Here is a 22,043-nt window from a genome sequence, read left to right as displayed (position 1 = left end):
TTGGCACTACTGAGGTTTAGGCCCGTCAAGATGGCAGTACTGAGGTTAGCGATGCTTTGTTGTCTGTCGAAAAGCACGTGGCTGTCAAAAAACACGTGGCTTTGTTTACCTCACGCTAGTTAGGTTAAGTTGGTACCACTGAGGTTTAGGCCCGTCAAGATGGCAGTACTGAGGTTAGCGATGCGTTGTTGTCGATGACAGCTGTCAAAAAGCACGTGGCTTTGTTTACAAATCTGTCAAAAAGCACGTGGCTGTCAAAAAGCACGTGGATTTGTTTATCTCGCTCTAGTTAGGTTAAGTTGGCACTACTGAGGTTTAGGCCCGTCAAGATGGCAGTACTGAGGTTAGCGATGCGTTGTTGTCTGTCAAAAAGCACGTGGCTGTCAAAAAACACGTGTCTTTGTTTACCTCACGCTAGTTAGGTTAAGTTGGTACCACTGAGGTTTAGGCCCGTCAAGATGGCAGCAGTGAGGTTAGCGATGCGTTGTTGTCGATGACAGCTGTCAAAAAGCACGTGGCTTTGTTTACAAATTCAAATCTCGCGCCAAAATTCAAATTTCCCGCCAAAAATTCAAATTTCCCGCCAGAATTCAAATTTCCCGCGCCGCGGGAGGAGGAGGAGGCCGCCGAACTCTCCCATTATACTACTTTGGTGATGTACTTAGGGATGTCTCTAACATTATTTCAACTAAGAGCGAGGAATTTCAGGAAAAGGAATAAGGGTGGGCTTTAGTTGAAATAATGTATCTAGAAGTTAACATCAATAAGTACAATCCTATGCGTGGATCTTCGCACATCGAGCTGCCGACATGGATTCAGCAAAGAAAAGCTGTTGTAAACATCCAAAACAATGACGAAGCATGTTTTGCATGGGCGGTGATGTCGGCTTTAAATCCTGCTAAATCAGACGTAGCTAAGAGAACATCATCGTATCCACACTATTCAACGCAACTAAATTTCGATAGTATAGAATTTCCTATGCAGTTAAAAGATATTAAGCGCTTTGAGGAACTAACTAACATTAGCATTAATGTGTATGGTGTAGAGAAAAAGTCTGTAGTAGGTCCTCTGTATTATATATGTCATAAGAAGAGTACTCATGTTAACTTACTCTATATTGAAAACAGTGAAAATAGCCACTTTTGCTGGATTAAAAATCTGAGTAGACTTGTTGGTAGTCAGTTGTCAAAAGATAGGTGTAAAAAGTGGCTATGTGATGGATGTTTGCAGTATTTTAAAACTGAAGATCAGTTAACGAAGTATTCCAAGAATGACTGCAATCATGTACGTACAGAGATACCTACTACAGGCAATAATGTTTTAAAATTTACAAATGTTCACAAGCAGATGTGGGTATCTTTCGTGATTTATGCAGACTTTGAAGCCATCCTCACGCCATGCAACACATGCTTACCTAATCCTGACAACTCTTCCACTAATACTACGCACATGCATGTCCCGTATAGCTTCGCGTATTACATCAAGTGTAGTTATGATAGTACGCTTAACAAGTTAGAGCTGTATCGAGGACATGATGCTGCTAAAGTATTTTTAGAAAGACTTGAAAGTAATGCAGTTGTCTTGGTCGTATTCTAAATAGTAATATTCCTATGAAGCCACTCACCGAAATTCAGTTAAATGATCATGAACGTGCTACAAAGTGTAGCATTTGTGATGGGGAATTTTCCGAAAATGACCCTAAAGTTTTTGATCATGATCATTTAACTGGTTTCTACAGATGTGCCGCTCATTATAGCTGTACAGAGTTCCTAAATTTATCCCTGTAATTTTTCATAACTTATCTCGTTACGACTCTCGTTTCATCATTTCACAATTTGGAGCTTCAGATGAAAAAGTAGATATAATCCCTCAGAATAAAGAGCGGTACATTGCGTTTGCAAAGTCTGTAAAAGTAGATACGGACCATTCTATAAAACTGAGATTCCTTGACTCGTTTCGCTTTATGGCGAGTAGCCTCGATAAACTTTCTAGTCATTTACAGTCAGAACAATTTACGGAAATTCGACGCGTTTTTCCCGAAGAAGCGCAGTTTAATTTACTTCGGCGTAAGGGTGTTTTTGTTATGAATATCTTGACTGCTTAGAACGCCTCGAAGAACGTGCCTTACCATCGAAACAATCCTTTTACAGCTCGCTGAATTCAGCGGATATTAGTGATGATGACTATTTACATGCACAACATATCTGGGAGCAGTTCCACATTCAAACGCTAGGTGAATACTCCGATTTATATTTAAACACGGATGTACTTTTGTTAGCTGATGTTTTTGAAAATTTTCGCTGTGTTTATAAGAAAACCTACAGCCTTGATCCGTGTCAGTATTTTACTGCGCCTGGGTTAAGTTGGGATGCGATGTTAAAATACACGCAGGTGAATTTGGAACTGTTAACTGATATTGATATGGTGCACTTTATAAAATCATCTATTCGAGGCGGTCTAAGTCAGTGCAGCGGGCGGTATTCTAAAGCAAATAATAAGTACATGCCGAGTTTCGATTCTAGTCAGGAATCTCAGTATATCGTTTATCTCGATGCTAATAATCAGTATGGGTGGGCGATGAGTCAGCATCTACCGGTGAGTGGTTTCCGCTGGCTAACGCAGTGCGAAATTGATGCTTTACAGCTGCACGCCCTAGGCGATGAAGCTGATAAAGGCTATTTCCTCGAAGTTGACTTACAGTATCATAAAGAGTTACACACTTCTCATAATGACTTACCGTTCTGCCCTGAAAATATGAAGTCCCCGTACATCGCATCAACGACGAAAATGATAATTGCTAATTTGTGTGATAAATCTAAGTATATCATTCATTACCGAAATTTAAAACAGTGTTTGCAGCATGGTTTGAAGTTATCCAAAATTCTTCGCGTACTAGAATTTAATCAGTCACCGTGGCTATAGCCATATATCGATCTGAACAATAATTTAAGAACGAATGCGGTTAACGTGTTTGAAAAAGATTTCTACAAGCTCATGAATAACAGCGTGTTTGGTAAGACTATGGAAAATGTTGACAAACGCGTTGATGTAAAATTGATTTCAAACTGGGAAAATATTAAGAAAAGGTATGGTGCTAACTATTTAATAAGTAAACAAAATTTCCACAGCTGCACCATCATACATGAGAATTTAGTTTTATACAGATGAATCGTGTTAAGGTTAAGTATGACAAACCTACCTACGTCGGCTTTGCAGTACTTGAATTGGCTAAAACACTCATGTATGAATTCATTACGATTATATGATGAAGAAGTACGCGCATAATGCTCAATTGCTCTACACAGATACCGATTCGTTTATTTATCAAATCAAAACTGATGACTATTACAATGATATAAAGCCAGACTTGGGTAGGTTTGATACAAGTAACTATCCTGCAAATAATCAATATCATCTACCGCTAGTGAACAAAAAGGTTCTAGGTAAAATGAAAGATGAATGTGCTGGGAATATTATCGATTCATTTGTAGGTACTAAATCCAAGTCATATTGCATAAAACTCTGAAATGAACTACAAATAAAGAGATTGAAGGGGATTAAAAAGAATGTAGTTCAGAATCAGCTAAGTTTTGAAAACTAAAACAATTGCATTAAAAGTAATCCACCTATTTTGCATAAGCAAATGTCTGACATTAGAAGCAAGAAGCACCAGTTGTACACTCATTTAATTAGTAAGGTAGCCCTTAATAATGTTGATTGCAAACGGTTTGTCATTCCAAATTCTACCAACACTCTAGCCTGGGGGCATAGTAGTATTGATCGGTACTACTTTACATAAAGCAGATGCATGTGTGTGTGTGTGTGTTTGTGTGTAAACATTATGCTAGAGGTGTGTACTTTGTAAAATATATACGTTAAGCTGTCTTACATCACAATTCACTGTACATATTGTATAAAGATAATAAGAAGTACGCTGATAGTGCATACAAGAATTGTGTTGAGAAGGGAGAAGTACGCAAACATCACTACGGTAAAACGATTCGAGATAAAACTTGTACATACAAGATGTAAATAAATAATGTAGAATTAGCATATTCTTTTATTTTAGATTAGGTATTACGTTCCTCCCGCTCCTTATTTGCAAGATAGAGTTTTTGTTTATTACTCATAGAAGAAAAGCAAGAAAGAAGGTGTTGAGCAGATTCGTAAGTATAGTATCGTCTAGTTCGGTAAGTATGTCGAGAACAGAATTTTTTTTCCTCAAAAGTGTTTGATTCTAGTCTTGCAATGCAGTGTTCTACAACATCGAACTATGAACAGCAGTATGTGTTCAAGTATAAACATGCAGGTACGCGATATGTGCACTGCCTTATGCATAAGATTGCGTTGTATGTTCGATAAAGCTATGCCTTAGCAAAGTAAAGGAAGTTATAAGAGTTGCTATCTTACGCAAGCTGTTCAAAATTTTAGTCTTACTTTTTATCTTAGAACAAAGATATACACCAGATATGTTGTAAACACATTAACCGATGTTCTAATCATATGTTGTATCGACTACCGTGTTCGATTATATTCCTAATCACTTCTCTTGTAATATCTTCTTAGAACAAAGATATTCCTTGACATGTTCTTTTAAATTGTCTACCGCTACCACAAAGAGTGCACAGCACAGTGCTCTGTTGATTGAAGATGGCTGCTGTCAAAAGGCATTTTTCAAATTATCCGCCACCACATGTCAAAGAATAAAGATACCAGCACGATGCTCTCTTGGCAGCTTTTCAAATTGTCCGCCACCACAGAGTGCAGCGCGGCGCTCTGTAGATTAAAGATGGCGAATGTGGAATTTGTCACCACCACATAGAGTGCGGCACTGCGCTCTCTTGATTAAAGATGGCGGATGACAGCTGATGGAATTGCCCGCAAGAGTGCGGTACGTTGCTCTGTAGTTTGTCCTGACAGGTGACGAATTTGCAGCTACTGCCCACATGTCAAAGAATAAAGATACCAGCACGATGCTCTCTTGGCAGCTTTTCAAATTGTCCGCCACCGCAGAGTGCAGCGCGGCGCTCTGTAGATTAAAGATGGCGAATGTGGGATTTGTCACCACCACATAGAGTGCGGCACTGCGCTCTCTTGATTAAAGATGGCCGATGACAGCTGACGGAATTGCCCGCAAGAGTGCGGTACGGTGCTCTGTAGTTTAATGATGGCGGATGACAGCTGACGCAAGAGTGCGGCACGGTGCGCTGTAGTTTAAAGATGGCGGATGACAGCTGACGCAAGAGGGCAGCACGGTGTTCTGTGGTTTAAATATGGTGGATGACAGCGCATAGGTTTGTTTCCAAACAAGAGAATGTAGAATTTTTCAAATTGCCGCTACCACATTTCAAAGGTATCTAGCTAAAGAGTGCAGCACTGAGGTTTGTGATGCAAGATGGCGGATGATAGCTGTCAGAAAAAAGCACGTGAGTTTGTAGAGTACGTGGAATTTGCCGCCACCACAAAGAGGGCAGCACTGTGCTGAAAGATGGCTGCTGTCACGTGGAATTGTCTACAACCACATTTCAAAGGTACCTAGCTAAAGAGTGCAGCACTGAGGTTTGCGATGCAAGGTGGCTGCTGTCAAAAAGCATTTTTCAAATTATCCGCCACCACATTTCAAAGGTAAGTAGCTAAAGAGGGCAGCACTGTGCTCTATAGATTAAAGATGGCGGATGACAGCTGCACGTGGATTTGTTTATCTCGCGCTAGTGAGGTTAAGTTGGTAGCACTAAGTTTTAGGCCCGCCAAGATGGCAGCACTGCGGATGACAGGTGACGAATTTGCAGCTACTACGATAAAGAGGGCAGCGCAGTGCTCTGTGGTTTAAAGATGGCGGATGACAGCTGTCAAAAAAGCACGTAGCTGTCAAAAAACACGTGGATTTGTTTATCTCGCGCTAGTTAGGTTAAGTTGGTACCACTGAGGTTTAGGCCCGTCAAGATGGCAGTACTGAGGTTAGCGATGCGTTGTTGTCGATGATAGCTGTCAAAAAGCACGTGGCTTTGTTTACAAATTCAAATTTCCCGCGGGTGGTGGAGGAGACCTCTGGGAGGCCTCTGGCTGTGGTGGTGGTGGAGGAGGCCTCTAGGAGGCCTCTGGCTGTGGTGGTGGTGGTGGAGGTGGCCTCTGGGAGCCTGCGGTGGCGGTGGCCGCAGAACCCGCCTATTATACTACTCACTTGGTCGCCGATTCTATGAAACTAAGTTCAACGTCAAATAGACGCAATAGACTACAAGTCACTTTCCATACGGCTTCTCAAGCCAATGCCTTTTTGAGTAACCCTATTCTCGAAACCCTAAAAATTAAAGCTTATATTCCATCTTCACAAGTGTTACGAGTAGGAATTATTCGTGGAGTGGAAAAAGGCCTATCGAATGATGAAATCTTACAGTATCTGGAATCTGAGGCACCAGTTAAAAGCGTGCAACGTCTTAATCGTCGTGCAATTCAAGATGGAGAAATCCAATACCTTCCTACAGGTTCTATAAAAATAGTTTTCAGGGCTCAAACGCTCCCATCCCATGTTGCCTTGTTTAAGGTGTATATGGCAGTTGAACCTTACATCTGTTCACCTATTCGCTGTCGCAAATGCCAGCGCTATGGACATACAATTCGGCAATGTCAAGCCAAAAACGCACGTTGTGGGAAATGTTCGCAGCAGCATGAAACCCAGGCTTGTACTGAGCAATTCACGCAATGTGCCTACTGTAAGAAAAATCATGTTTCGGGTTCCTCAACCTGTCCTGAACACAAGTATCAAGTTAACATTAAAAGATTAATGAGTACTGAATACCTGTCTTTTCCCGAAGCTAAAGCTCGTATTGCCCTTCCAATTTACCATTCCGAAGAACAAGAACATCAGTTCCCTCCTCTACCATCGAATCCCCCATCTCCTCCGACACCAAACCCTCGTAAACGTAAGTTTACTCAAGTAATCATGCAATCTAACCCTCCTACTCCCGAGCCCGGCTTTGATCGGCAAGGATACATGGCCATCCTGCGAAATGAGCCTTCGGTTCCAGTAAATTCATTCCCGTCAACGAGTGCCATGCAACAACCTCTGCACTTATCATACCCATCAAGTTCGTCACCATCTCTTGGGCAGCAACCTTCCGCAGCCCCCCAAGATATAAGCTATCCTCCTACCAAGGACGACTTCAACAAGAAATCCAGCAATTGCTGGTAATGTTAATCCAAAGTATGAGCCACGAGCCTCAGATTCACCATGTATTATATGAACTACGAGATTCTATCATGAACATTCTTGCATGATTACATTACTCCAATGGAATTGTCGAAGTGCCACCTCTAAACGACATGAGTTACAAATATTAATAAACGAAACGCAAGCTAATATCATTTGCTTACAAGAAACGTGGTTTCAACCACATTTCATTTTCAGATTAAGAGGTTATCAAGTATTCCGATACGATGGTAACGGTTTTGATGGAGTCGCCACGTGTGTACAAACTTCATTACCCTTTACACAATTACCTTTGCAATATTTCATCCCATACACTTATGCAGTAGGGATAGTACACCATAATACTTGTTTTATAAATATCCATTGCCCCCCCCCCACATTTACATTACTCAGAATCAATGGACGCAATTTTTCCAACAATTTGCAACATTCCAACACCTTTTCATTCTCGGTGATTTCAATTGCCATCACACTGAATGGGGGTGTATCATAGATACAATAAAAGGCTCCAATTTACTTGCTGCTTCAAATCATCAGAATCTGTTTATTTTAAACGATGGTTCCCCGACCCGTTTAATTCCCCCTGGATCTCCACCCAGTGCCGTAGACCTTACATTATGTCGCACCACCATGGTCCCTGTCACCACCTAACACACATTATCTGATACCTACACCAGTGACCACTTCCCCATCATCATAACATATGGTAATCGCCCAATAACTTCCCAGTTTAAGGCACATTCATGTATAAGTAATGTCCGATCTTATAAAAATTTCAATATTTCAAACTATCAATCATATCTCAATCATATCTTGCAGCAGGAACACGAGTCACCTATTACCTTTCCAACCTTACTCCCTTATTTAACCCAATATTTAAATATGTTTCATCCGTGTCGACCGCTTAAAGTGACGACCCACCCACAGGAATACGAAATAAAATGGTGGGATAAAGAATGTCACGAGCTCATTCATCAGCGAAAACAATTATTTAAACAATACCGCCAATCAATGACTCAGCAGCATTATTTCCAATTACGAAATCATATTGCAAAAACAAAGCTTGTCTTTAATGCTAAAAAACGAAAAGCTTGGCAGTCTTTTATTTCTACATTAACTCCTCAATTACCAGCAGCGAAATTCTGGAACGTGATCCGCATGATAACGAGAACATTCCAATACAAAACTTATTCTTTCTATCCGCGACAAGTTTTAGAAGACTTTTTATATACCCTCGCCCCAGTATCAGTAAATCCGCCATTTCTACCCACCTCACGGGACAATTCTCGTTCTTTTACTTCGTTATTAAAGCCAATTACACATAACGAACTACAATCTGTATTATGTACCGTTAATAGCTCGTCTCCAGGACCTGATGCAATTACTTATCTCATGCTCAGGGCCCTACCCCCTCACGTCCAAATTAATTTACTACAATATTATAATAGTATTCTTGAGACATTACACGTACCAACAACATGGAACGATTTATTCATAACTCCTATTTTGAAACCAACAAAACGAACTACCGAGCCTGAAAATTTTCGTGGCATAGTTTTGGGATCATGTATACGGAAAGTCTTCTGTAAAATCCTCATGAAACGAATGGCGTGGTTATTGGAATATCACTCGCTATTACCTAAGTATCAGTTCGCTTTTAGACGTGGTAATAGTACACAGGAACCTATCATTATTTTCCTACTCGACATCTTATTGGCAAAATGGCGGAAACAATCTACCGTGGCAGTCTTTTTGGATATTAAAGGTGCCTATAATGCTGTGTTATTGCATATTCTCTGGGAGAAATTATTTATTTCTGGATTTCCCATCAAATTCCTTTCTATTTTAAATCAACTATTTACCAATCGCCGGTTAACCATTAAATCAACTCAACACACAATTGAAAGCCGCTATACAGCACAAGGATTACCACAGGGTTCGATACTAAGGGGAATTTTGTTTGCCCTTCATATGAAAGATCTCGAATCTATTCTGACTCCACACGCTCGAATTCTAGCTTACGCGGATGATTATGTTATTTATTGTTCTCACTCCAACATTGACCATTGTAGAGCCACAATATCTCGCGTTTTAAGTTTAGTGTTTCGGTGGCTAACAACCCATGGACTTTCCCTTTCAATCGCTAAATGTGCAGCGATGATCTTTACAAATAAACGAACCTTTGATAAAAGCCCTATTAACTTTGATACCCTTTGTCCCACAACACTTATATTTAGGCATATATATCGACCAAAGACTTACATGGCAACCCCAAATCCAGTATTTAATTCGGAAATCTGATCGTTATATTACTATCTTACGAACGGTAACGAAACGTGCATGGGGTGCTGACCCCTTGTCAGCATTACAACTATATCGTGCAACCATTCGGTCCATACTTGATTATAGCGCCCATATTATTGATTTAACCGCTAAACACAGTCTACTAGCTTTGGATCGTCTACAATTTTCAGCACTACGTATCAGTGTGGGTGCCCTCCAAGCAACACCAACTAACGCTTTACTAGTAGAAACTACGGAAGAACCACTGTATATTCGCAGGACAAAAATTTCAAAAAAATTCCTACTAAACATATTAGCAGATCGAACTCCCTTATCGTCCCTAAATTAAAATTATTATATGAATATTATCAACAGTGTCCTCCACCTCATCATCAGTTCCCCGCCATATATATGGGGTATGCGGAACTCCACCATCTTACTGAGACTATACTTCGCACACCACGCGTAAATTTGTATTCATATGACTATGATATTCAAACATTCCGTCCTTCTATTATCATTGCCCCTTCTGATTCATTAAACCAATCAATGTATGCACCTCATCCCAAATTATACGCTCTTAAGAAATTTAAAAGTTCAATAACCTCACCAGATTATCACCTTTTTACCGATGGGTCAAAATCGACTACTGGAGTCGGAGCAGCATTTTATGATCCACAAATACAAACTAGCTTTAAATATCCGTTGCCTAATAATTTAACTATCTTTACAGCCGAATTATATGCCATATATCAAGCTCTCTTATATGTCCAACAGTTGCAATCCAAAAAAATAAATATATTCAGCGATTCTCAAAGTGTATTACAAGCTCTCCAATCCTTCGCCCATAGTCAAAATACATATGTCTACGAAGTTAAACACCTTATTTTTCAACTCGAAACATCCGGTTTTGTTATAACGTTAATATGGATTAAAGGACATAACCGGCACGTAGGCAACGATATGGCCGATATAGCAGCAAAAGAAGCTAGGGTAGATACCGCGAACTTATTACAAATCAAAATACCGATTTCTGACTTCTTCCCATATATCAAAAATGAAGCTAAACACACATGGTGCACAAAATGGCGTTTATCAGCTAGTACGAAAAGCCACTATTACTATCAAATTCAACCGAGTATTCTCACACTTCCGTGGTTTGCAAATGGTACGTATACACGTCGTCATATTACTAACATCATCAGACTACGTTTTAATCATGCCTTAACCCCGGTATATTTATCTCGATTTCATATTACGAACGACCCAACTTGTTCCTGTGGAGAACCTCAGGGCGATAGTAACCATTTATTTTTTCATTGCCCCCAATATGCACGCCAACAGGCCATTTTAATGCAGAAATTAATTAACGTCCACGTACCTTTCCCTACACGACTTTCAGCTTTGTTGTATCAACCTTTGCCTAAGATCATTGCTATCTTAAACGAATACCTTGATATCACTCACATCAAATTGTAATTACGATCTAGATTTTCAGTTGTTTTTTCCGACATGTTGGTGAAGTGGCATTTCTATATGTTCCGGGTGAGTGGATCTCTCACCAAGAGTTTTATTACTCTCCAATCTTGCACAGTGCAACACGTTTCTATTGCTCAAGATTAATAGTTCATCTATCTAAGTGTAATCGTGCTAAAACCGGTCATTAATGACGTAAACGTGTGCTGTTGTGATATAAGTGAAATATTTCATTGGACTCGTGACTGGGAAAGAATATATTGGTTCCCGAATAAATATCCGCAAGACAAGACAAGACAAGACAAGACAAGCGTAACGTCCCTTCTTTCTTGTACACCTTATTCAAATCACTTCTGTGACATTTCAAAACCCACATATCACACCTACAACAACACATCGGTATTGAAGGTTAACTGCTGCACTATACAATAAAATATGCGTATTACATTTTAAGCCAGTTAAAATATGGGTCGAGGTCAGAAGATTATGGAGTACTATAAAGATCTCTGTCCCTGGAAGAATATATATGCAAACACAATATTACTTACATTTTCTTGTCACGAGGTAACCTGAAGAACGGCCGCGCATTCTTCTCTACTTCATAGTTACTGCAGTGAAACACAGCACATACCTTTCCCCTCATGTTGAGAGGAGATATCAAGGAATGACACACGCTACTATTTAATTATGTCAACTCACTGAAAACGCATAAATAACGCATAATGTAGACTTGAATCCTTGACGTCTTTCTGTTGTAACGACTAGCCTGCTAGCACTTATAATGTATTCTATATTCGTTTTTACCTTGTCTGTATCATTCTCTCTTTTGGCTATTAGCTGCAATAAAAAATATTTATAAATAACACCAAAAACTTCCCACAAAAATACACGTGCTCTTATGACAGAATCAGTAGTTTTCAGGTCTACTTGCTAGAGAGAGCTCCAATAGCTCGCGTATTGTCTCTACTGTATTTGGCGACACTGAGCGAGATATCGAGGGACAGCTATTGGAGCTCTCTCTAGCGAGTAGACCTGAAAACTACTGATTCTGTCATAAGAGCACGTGTATTTTTGTGTGAAGTTTATGGTGTTATTTATGCGTTTTCAGTGAGTTCTTCAGGTTCCCTCGTGACAAGAAAATGTAAGTAATATTGTGTTTGCATATATATTCTTCCAATGACAGAGATTTTTATCGTACTTCATAATCTTCTGACCTGCTCGACCCATGTTTTAACTGGCTTAAAATGCAATACGCATATTTTATTGTATAGTGCAGCAGTTAACCTTCAATACTGATGTGTTGTTGTAGGTGTGATCTGTGGGTTTTGAAATGTCACAGAAGTGATTTGGATAAGTGTACAAGAAAGAAGGGTCGTTACGCTTATATAAGAATTATAAGATCTGTTCAGATCATTTCCAGGCCAGCGACTTTAAAATTCCTCGACTATACAGCCAAGGGTATGTTACATTTTTACTCTGATTGTACGTAAATATTCCTCCAAGCATCAATATCGACAACATTTTCATACTTTTCTTTCTTTTATCCCCTTCTCAGATTAAAGCCGGGATTTTATATATTTTCTTTCTGTTAGTAGGCTTCATGTTAAGAAGAAAATTGTCCAGCTATTAAATGTTAATTCATTGCATCATATGTGTAAGGAATGTTCCGATATTTTTATTGACAAATGTCTTAATGTGATGATACAATGTTTTTAAAAGAGATAAAATACAAATTCTACCGTAAGAGTTCAGACAGGAATGCTAAAGCTAAAAAGTAATGCATAAAGTAAAGATCAAGCCGTTTCACAGCAGTCCATTTCACACCTTGTTTGTATGTCTAATTTCAGTCTCCAATTTTAGTGTCGCCAAATACAGTAGAGATAATACGCGACACTTACGGATTTCGCCTTACTAAAATGGGAGACAATTCGACGGTGGCGCTCCTAGTGACTTGACCTGTACACCTTATCCAAATCGCTTCTGTGACATTTCAAAACCCACCGGTATTGAAGGTTAACTGCTGCACTATAGAATAAAATATGCGTATTACATTTTATGCCAGTTAAAATATGGGTCGAGCAGGTCAGAATATTATGAAGTACTATAACAATCTCTGTCACTGGAAGAATATACAGTATATGTAAACGACCGCGCATTTTTCTCTATAGTAGGGCCCACGAGAGTTGAAGTCTGACAGGTGAGCGGCGAAATCTGTAACTACGAAGTACGCTGCGTTGTCATAATTAACTCCATTTGCAGCCTACCACCCTTTCAGACAGGCTGAGTGATTAATAAAACATGTAGGCCTAGGCCTAATACAATTCATTTACCTTGACCGGTTCCTAAGCTCGTGTTAATAATTCCAGCATTTAAGACAGAACACGACATTATCGATATATATAAAAGATTTCATAATCACTGACAAAATCATCAGTTTCTGACAATAACCTCAACAAATGCACATGTTAATCACAGAATAGAACAACACTACCCACATTGATAGATTTTTATTATTTAACTCAGATTGTTAACGGTACCTGTACAATTAAGAAATAATCTACGCTATAATAAACACAATAGGAAGACGATACTTCATCGAGAAAAGAAATCAGTCAGAATATGAATGACAAAAGTGACTGAGAGCAAGCCAACCCACGTGGCGATAGTGTCCTAAAATGTTGCAACTCTGTTATCGTTGCCATAGCAACAGGCCATTTTCGAGCAGCGTTAGTCAACTTTTTCTCGCCGGTGGCGCTAAACGTCAGACTTCAACTCTCGTGGGCCCTACTTTACTTCATAATTACTTCAGTCAAACACAGCACATACCTTTCCCCTCATGTTGAGAGGAGATATCAAGGAATGACACACGCTACTATTTAATTACGTAAACTCACTGAAAACGCATAAGTAACACTTATTTGGTAACACCAAAAACTTCACACAAAAATATACGTGCTCTTATGAGAGATTCAGGTCTATCCGCTAGAGTGAGCTCCAATAGCTGTCCCTCGATATCTCGCTCAGTGTCGCGTATTATCTCTACCAGGACGAATAGAAGTACATAGTGTGACGACTTCTGCTGTTTGGTATGTTCCTACACTACGCGGCGCTGGTGTAGGTAAACAGGGATCAGCTGTCCCTGACCATGTGATTTTAAATGAGATCTGATGTGACTTAATTCGGAATTTATCGTTTAAATAAATTATTTAAAACCGTGTATTTATTATTGTTATGTTTCAGGAATGTGCATTCTCTTTACTGACCGTTGACTGTGTTTGTGTGCGATCTGTGTTTCGTGCAAATTAAGATTATAGTGTTCCTTGTTTTGAAAGTAATATGTGACAAATTCGTAGGAAATATTTTACATTTAGTAATGATTTAATGACATTAGTTCTGAAATTGGTTCGTCAGTGTCTTAACGAATATGTCAAACGGGTATGTGTGTATAGAGCTATTTCATTAATTCACCACAAAATCAAACTCAGTTGCAATCATCAGCTATAACCTTAAAAAAACACATGTTCGACTGTTAGTGTACCGGTACATGCTACGTAATATAAACACATTAAAACTCTGCAGGCACCCACATGATGTTACGTACCGGTATGTCATACATGTGTAATTCCTACATAACTACTTAAGTTAAATTATACATTAACATGCTCAAATTAATGAATCTTATCAGCACTTAACCCCATCAGTCAGTTAACTGAACACCTTGGACATTTTCCGGGTATGTTTTGCGGTCGTACAAGCTTGCATTTCTTTCCGTACTTCTTTTGTTCGGAAATAAAATCGGCATCGTATGTAATGAAAAATTAATTTTGGTACCAAGTCCTGAGCATGTTCAGTACAGCACCCAAGTCTATAAGAAACAGTAATTGAAGGTAAACTATCCAGGAATTCTTGAAATATTTCACCCCATATGCTTCTTATACACTAATATTTCTCACAACAACTTCCTCTACATGAGAAAACGTCAATAATAATTCACTCGATGGATAAATAGGATAGTTGGATGCGTTAAAGTATTCTTTTAGACTTGTTAGGTCCTCCTCTGTATTGTTTTGCATAGAACCAATACATGTTGTACAGCCTACCACTTCGCTTGCATGTTTAACAATATACCTACAGAACTGATGAATGACATTAATTTTTGAACTGGTGAAAGGAGCTATTTGTTCATCTTCCCAACTTGATAATGGTGGACCGAGCTAGTTGGCTGTGCGGTTAGGGGCACGCGGCTGTGAGCTTGCATCCGGGAGATAGTGGGTTTGAATCCCACTGTCGGCAGCCCTGAAGATGGTTTTCCGTGGTTTCCCATTTTCACACCAGGCAAATTCTGGGGCTGTACCTTAATTAAGGCCACGGTTGCTTCCTTCCAACTCCTAGGCCTTTCCTATCCTATCGTTGCTATAAGACCTATCTGTGTCGGTGCGACGTAGAGCAAAAAAAAAAAAGATAACTGTGGCTGATCAAAGGTAAGCGTGCTGTAATTTTTTTCCTGAGATGTACTTGTGATTTTGGCATTCTCTTTGACAACCAGCTTTTGCCATGGCTCTAATCTGACTGAAAAATTATGTTAAGTGTACTATCACTTTAAGGCAGATGTTCGACCACTTTGAGAACAGGGTGGGATCTTTTGGGGGTGAAACAAAAATGACTCTTATCATTCGAATGTTTATTGTAACCCGAATTACAACCCGGGACATTGCAAGTTGTAGGCATATTTATGCGGTATTCAATTGAAGCATATGTCAAAGTATACATCCTACTTCTCACTTTTCAGTTCATGAAAAGTTAATGCCAGCTATTTTGCACTTATACAACTGGAGAATGTATAAAACTACTGAAAAAGACCACAAACTGTTTGCACACTTCCACAGTAAGCCGACGAAAAGCGCGCATACTTGGCCCTTTTACCGACAGCAGCGCTGCAGGTGGCGGAGAACATGTACACCGTGTCTGTTAACATGTGATTCAGAGCGAGTCGTCACACTACTACTCAGAAGTAGAAGAAGAAGTCAGTGTCGTGCGAGCATTCAACTGAAGCAGATCGCTGATAGTGTTCGCTGTTCTTGACTGGTGCTGAACTGTTCGGAGTGTGTGACGCGACTACGTCCTGTCACTGGCTACCTGTAGATAAGTAATAGAGTGCATAGTTTTAAGGGATGTCTCTAGATAGTGGAGGTGGTGGTTTGGGTAGACCTCCAGATTCGATTCCGGTATCGAAAGAAAACCTAATCCTGGAACAAGTTTCTTTAGAAGGGATGATTGTGGATAAAGATCTACCTAATCAAGACGTTATGGATAGAGGCAGAGTTACAACTCCTAACACTAATAATAATACAGTGTCTCACAATGATAAACCCAACACTTATTCAGACATGCACATAGGGCCGTATATTGTCTATGTCGAATCGGATGATCCTGACAAAAAAATAGGATACCTACACCCTATGGCTTTAGGCAGACTTTTTTATGAACGGCAGATTCCCAACATCAAAGCCATTCATAAAAAGGGCCGAAATCGAATTCAAATTACTTTTAGCACTCGAAAGGATGCCAATAATTTTCTTTCCAACCCTATTCTTGAAGAGAAACGCTTGAAGGCATTTGTACCTTCCTCCAATATCCACAGAGTTGGTCTGGTGCGGGGGGTAGATACAACTATATCCGAGACTGAACTATTACAGTACATTGATTCACCATACCCAGTGATCAAGGTTCAAAGAATGAATCGCAGATCGTCCAAAGAGGGTAAGACCGAATACATACCTACCGGTACGGTAAAGGTCATCTTTCAATCTCAACAACTACCAAAGACCGTTTCTATCTTTAATGTCATTCTGGAAGTCCAAGCGTTCATTTTTGCACCTCTCATTTGTCGTAAATGCCAAAGATATGGCCATCCATCGACAAATTGCAGAGCTAGGGAACCTCGCTGCGGGAAATGTGCATTATCTCATAACACCCAGGAGTGTACACAGACATTGGTGAAATGCATCCATTGTGACGGAAATCATCCGGCAGGGGATGAAAGGTGTACCGAACATCAGAGACAGAAGGAAATTAAACGGATCATGAGTGTTGAGAATAAGTCCTTCTTGGAGGTAAAAAATTATTTTGCTCCTTTGGAACAGGATTTTAATCCTTTAACATTACCGCAACATTTCCCCTCGTTGGTACCTTCTTCTAGTACATCTGAACCATTAACCCCACGTAAAAGGAAGTTTTCTGCTATTGTAACTAGCCCACCCCGAAAACCATGTAGACCAGGTTTCGATAGAAGTAACTACATGAATTTGTTAAGGGACCCTCCACGGGAACAACAATCTATTCCGGCAATCAGATCTCAGTTACTTTCTAACTCTGGGAATGTACCCCAAATTCATAGTTCTACTAGTACAGACCAAGTCCGTTCTGGGAACGGTGTTCCTGAGGCTTCTGTCTCTAAGAAGGGTGAATCTTCTAACGTATGCATTCAGTCTGAGGGGAACTTTCAAGATTTATCGAAAAAATTTGACTTCATTATGAATCAAATGGGCCAAGATGTTCAGTGGCGTCATTTACTTAAAGTTTTACACGATGAAGTTATTACTCTATTAACACATCACAAAAAATGAGAATTTTGCAGTGGAACTGTCGGAGTATTCTAAACAAGAAACACGAGTTAATTCAAATTCTACAAGTTTTTGATCCACAAATCGTTATCCTTTGTGAAACATGGCTCAAACGAAACTGTCATTTCCGAGTCACTGGTTTCAATGTCATACGTTTAGATGGTTATGTTGCGAATGGTGTGTGTATCCTTATTAAAAATAGTATCGATTTCCAAGTCAGAGAGATCAAATATGAAATTCCCAATGTTCAAACAATCGCAATTACTCTCAATAATTTAACCGTCGTTTCCTTATATTGCCCTCCTAAAATTAGACCGACATATGACCAATGGAATAATTTCTTCGCACAATTCCCCACGTCCACTATTATTGGGGGCGATTACAATGCCCATAATCCAATTTGGGGAAGTGTTTCTTGCTGCAAAAAAGGCCGGGATATCGAGAACATCATAAATAAATCCCCTCTTACAATTTTGAATGATGGATCACCTACACGGATCACTGCGCCTAATACTAATCCCAGTGCTGTCGATCTGACTATTGAAACTATTGATTTGGCTCATAAGCTTTTGTGGCAAACAGGGAATGATACCCACCAAAGTGATCATTTTCCTATTTTTATTACTATCACATCAACCGAGCTCCGAAAGCCAAATAAATTTCCGAAGAGTGTACGACAAATGAAACATATGGATACTTCCTTATTTCAAAGGTATATTCAGGATAACTTGTCCATTGTCGATAACGCAGGAAATAATGATCAATACCAGACATTACTAAATATTATCACGCTGTATTTAGACACGTACCATCCACCTGAAATTAAATACCCGTCTCAATATACCCCACACGTTCGTTGGTGGGATGAAGAATGTTCGGCATGTGTACAGCGTCGAAAAAATGCTTTAAGGAAATTCCGGCATGACGGGACAATGGCGTCTTATCTTCAATACAAGAAAATAGCCGCCCAGATCCAAAAATTATTCAATGAGAAACGACGATTGGCTTGGAAAATGTTCACCACTTCATTAAATAGGCAAACTCCTCTTCAAGACGTCTGGGCTGCAATTCGAAATTTATGCAACTCCAACCGCAATAATCCACCCCATAACGACTGGGATAGTACGACTCTCCTTCAATTTTATCAAACTCTAACTCCTGATTATGTCGTACCTCAGCTCCAATATCCGATAACTGGTCTTACGCATAAATTTCAAACCTTGCTGCGACCAATAATCCCATCGGAATTCGATGTTGCTTTATATCATACGAAAACCACTTCCCCAGGAATGGATTATATATCCTATCATATGCTTAAAAGTTTACCGCCACAAGCTAAGAATATCCTCCTTCACAAATTTGACTATATCTTGGAATTTGGTACTATACCTATGGAGTGGAACTATTTCGTATTAGTACCTATCAAGAAACCTGGTAAACCGAAATATGATCCAACTAGTTACAGAGGAATTTGTCTAAGTTCTTGTATTCGGAAACTGTTTCAAAAGATCTTACTCAACAGAATAATGTGGGCTCTAGAATATTATGACTTACTACCGAAGTACCAGTTTGCATTCCTCAAAGACCGCAGCACGACAGATGCTTTGAATATCTTATTAGTCGATATATTGTTAGCAAAATCCAGAAAACAACACGTTATGGCTGCCTTTTTAGATATTAAAGGTGCTTATGACAATGTTCATATTCCCATCCTACTCCAGAAACTAAGTACTATGGATTTTCCTTCCACGTTGCTTAATATCTTAGGACAATTATATACGTATCGACGTGTAAGTCTACCTCAAATCGCTCATCAAAGCAATTGCCGCTCTGTATCCGTTGGGCTTCCACAAGGGGACATTTTAAGTCCGATTATGTATATGTTGTATACTGCGGATCTTGAAAAGGAAATTGTAAAAACGGCTCGGATACTGCAATATGCCGATGATATAGTAATCTATTGCACTCAAAATACCATAGAAGAATGTCGTCTTACTCTAGAGAAGACTTTAGAATTCCTGCAGACGTGGATGATACAAAATGGTTTAGAGATAGCACCGGCAAAAAGTTCAATTCTCATATTTACCCACAAACGTAAATATGATAAGTCTCCCATTAGATGCGGTGAACAGGAAATCTCCGTCAAAGAAACCGTTAAGTATCTAGGGGTAACGATTGATAATAAACTATCGTGGAAAAATCATATTGCAGAGATCTGTCGCAAAACGGAACAAAAGCTCCATGTATTAAGATCCTTAACGAACAGAACCTGGGGAGCTGACCCAGCTACCCTTTTAACTGTATATAAAAACATTATCAGGTCTGTTTTTGACTATGGTAGTCAGTTTATAGATATGGCTTCGTTGGATCAAAAACAGCGATTAGACAAAGTACAGTACAAAGCTGCTCGACTGATTACAGGTTCAATGCATTCGACTCCTACAAATGCTTTACTAGCTGAAATTACCGAACCACCGTTACATTTACGACGCAAACATGTAGCTACTAAATATATTCTCAAGAAAATGGCCCGATATAATCATCCGATTCTTCCCAAGCTGCAGTTATTATCTGAATATTTTGGAAATGGACCTGTAGTACACCACAAATATCCGGCACTCCTGTGGGCTTATGTTCAGTTTATATATCTACGCCCTCACGTTGTTCAAACAAGAACGCACCCTAAGTACTCTATCATGTTTCCTGCGACTATACAGTTACCTACTATCATCCGTACAAAATTCGATGATTCCAGTATCTCCGAGAATTTAAACAGACTGCTAGCAACTAAGTCATTCAAAATTATTATAGATCAATATAATCAATACATTCCCTTTTATACTGATGGATCAAAACATCAAGACACATCCGACGTAGGAGCTGCTTTTTATTCCCCTATGCTGCAATTATCTAAACAATTCATCTTACCCCAATACGCATCCATCTACACAGCTGAAATATTTGCAGTTCGTCAAGTGTTAATATATATTAAACATTCTACGATCCAAAAGGCCCTCATCTGTACAGATTCTCTCAGTGTTCTTCAAGCATTAGAAAATCCTACAAAGGCGGACAATTGGTATTTAGAAAATCTACGACAACTATTGTATGATCTAACTATACTCAATCGTTCCGTATTATTTACATGGGTGCCAGGACATTCTGGCATAACAGGCAATGTCATGGCCGATAAACTGGCCAATGAGGCAGCTGATGGACAAGGACTACGCTACCATATTGCACTCCCACACAATGATGTATGGAAAATTTGTCAGAAATTTCTCCGAGAAAAGTGGAACGAACATTGGCGTCAATCTGCACAATTTAAAGGTACCGGTACACATTTCTACAATATTCAAAATAACATTGCTATTAAACCATGGTTCGCAAAAGGCAAGTACACTCGACGTCATATCACTACTCTAGTCAGACTTCGCTTGAATCATGCCTGTACACAGGAACATCTGTATCGTTTAAAGATTAAGGAAAACAACTTGTGTAATTGTGGTCACTATGTCGGCACTATAAATCATATTTTGTTTCAATGTGAGAAATATCCCCGACAGCAACAACATCTCATTTCCACTTTACTATCACTCGGATTTCAACTTCCTCTCACTATTTCTTGTTTAGTATACCATCCGACAGTTCGCTTAGCTGAGTTACTGACTAACTTTTTTCACGCATGTAATATCCTAATTTAATCTGTACGATCCTGCCTCCCTTATTTGTGATCTGGTCATGTATGTCTATAGTAGTAAATCGCCGTGATAGATTACACTGGCGTGAAGATGTAGAACCCTGTGTCCCCGTGCTAAATCCCTGCAACCTAACACATGTCAACTTGTTCTGTTGTACATATCTGTGGTATTAGACGCCTCGACTGTTCCTCATGTCTCTTTCCTACACAACCTCTCCCACTACACTAGTGTGTACTTCCGTTTCCCCCTACCCTCAACTCTATCCCTTTTTGTAACAGACACTTTGATTGGTGAAGTTTAAAACAACCCAGTGACTGGACGTAGTGCGCTGCGCAGAGTCCAAGAACAAACAAAGAAGCAGAAGAAGAAGTCACACTACTACTGTAATTGGCTGGGTGAAATAATAGAGCCCATAACCTCTCCGACAACAACAACAAATACTACCCATGGGGCCTAATTGGTGTCGCGTATTGTCTGTTCAGTTCATCCTCGTTCGCTCTGTCGTGTGGTGCGGTTGTACAGCGCGTGCGCTTGTATCGAGTCGGTTCTAGAGTGTTCTACTTAGTGCTTGCCGTGTGGTAGCGTGCAACACGTAAGTCGACATGGATAGTGACAGTGGCGGAGGTGAAGAACCTGATCCTTTAGCTAATGATAATGTTGATCATGAAGAAACAGTGAAGACAAATCATCATTCTGCAACTATCTCTAAGAATTCCTCGGTGACTAATAATCATAAACCTTCTAATACTCCTA

Source organism: Anabrus simplex, chromosome 11, assembly GCF_040414725.1.
Source record: "Anabrus simplex isolate iqAnaSimp1 chromosome 11, ASM4041472v1, whole genome shotgun sequence".
NCBI lineage: Eukaryota > Metazoa > Arthropoda > Insecta > Orthoptera > Tettigoniidae > Anabrus > Anabrus simplex.
The sequence above is the reverse complement of the archived record's forward strand: the minus strand, read 5'-3'. Positions refer to the sequence as shown.